Source organism: Rousettus aegyptiacus, unplaced genomic scaffold (genome assembly GCF_014176215.1).
Source record: "Rousettus aegyptiacus isolate mRouAeg1 unplaced genomic scaffold, mRouAeg1.p scaffold_m13_p_3, whole genome shotgun sequence".
In the NCBI taxonomy this organism is placed as follows: domain Eukaryota; kingdom Metazoa; phylum Chordata; class Mammalia; order Chiroptera; family Pteropodidae; genus Rousettus; species Rousettus aegyptiacus.
In genome coordinates this window covers 66,594,878-66,595,964 of record NW_023416306.1, presented here as the reverse complement: position 1 = coordinate 66,595,964, position 1,087 = coordinate 66,594,878, and the positions used below count along the sequence as shown (strand labels likewise).

The 1,087-nt window shown below is 40.1% G+C and overlaps 1 pseudogene; it reads left to right on the top strand.

Annotated features, from left to right (window-relative positions):
* Window positions 1-683: 683 nt before the first annotated feature.
* LOC118600910 lies at window positions 684-802 on the top strand (annotated as a pseudogene).
* Window positions 803-1,087: the final 285 nt, after the last annotated feature.

The window sequence follows — 1,087 nt, the reverse complement described above, 5'->3', positions numbered from 1 at the left end:
AGGAATTACACTAAAGTCAGTATGTTTTTCTGTATTCACTTTTGCCATCTATCTCTAAGCCTGCCAGGAGCTGCTATTCATCCATTTTTCCCTTCACTGAATCTTCTCCTATTCTGACTTATTCTGATTTTAAAAGCAGTCTGCTCAGAAAAGGACCCCTGGGGCTATGAGATGCTTGTCTTACACATTTTTAAATTTCCTATTATCATGCATTTCCATTACTGACAATAGTGTTACAGAAGAATTTTTCTTGCAAATGACGGCCAATTCTCTGAATACTAGGTGACCTCTTATCTTTAAATAAAGACATGGAAGGTTTGGGACTCTTTTTTTGCCATTAAATAATAATGTAGCCACAAAAAAGAAAAAAACACTAGAAATGAAGTTCCACTATTAATAACTTTGTAAAGAGGAAAACAGTCAACAATAGAAAGTTTGAGCGATGGTAACATTTGTGTCCCAACAGATGGGCAGAGCCCAGTCAAGGGGGATTTGGAGTGATAATTCTTCAGCTGTCCAGGCAGACAAGAAAGTGGTCAGCCTTTTGGAGATCTTTTACTCTGCTAATAAACATTAAGGTTTAGGGATAGGACATTGTAGGAACCGAGGCATGTGAAGGAAACAAGAATCCAGATATCACACCTGAAATGTGTGCTACTAGAATCTCAATAGCATCTACCCAAGTCTACAGCCACATCACCCTGAACGAGCCTGATCCCGTCTGATCTTGGAAGCAAAGATGAGTTGGGCCTGGTTAGTACTTGGATGGGAAACCACCTAGGAAGACCAGGTGCTAGAGATGTAAAAAATACTCTTAAGCTGACAAGGTCCTTGCAATCTGTGAGGTCAACCAAGGGTTGCCTTGCCTAAAAAAGTAAAAATTGAAAAATTAAGAAGAAAAAATAGCATCGGCCCCACCATAACTTGACACAGAGCCTTGGTGTTAGTCTATCTCAGTTTCCAAATCTTGACATTTTGGACATTTTACATTCTACTCACTGGACACCAGTAGCACCCTCCCAGTTGTGACAACCAAATAACGTCTCCAGAAATTGCCAAATGCCCCATGGAGGGCAAAATTACCCCT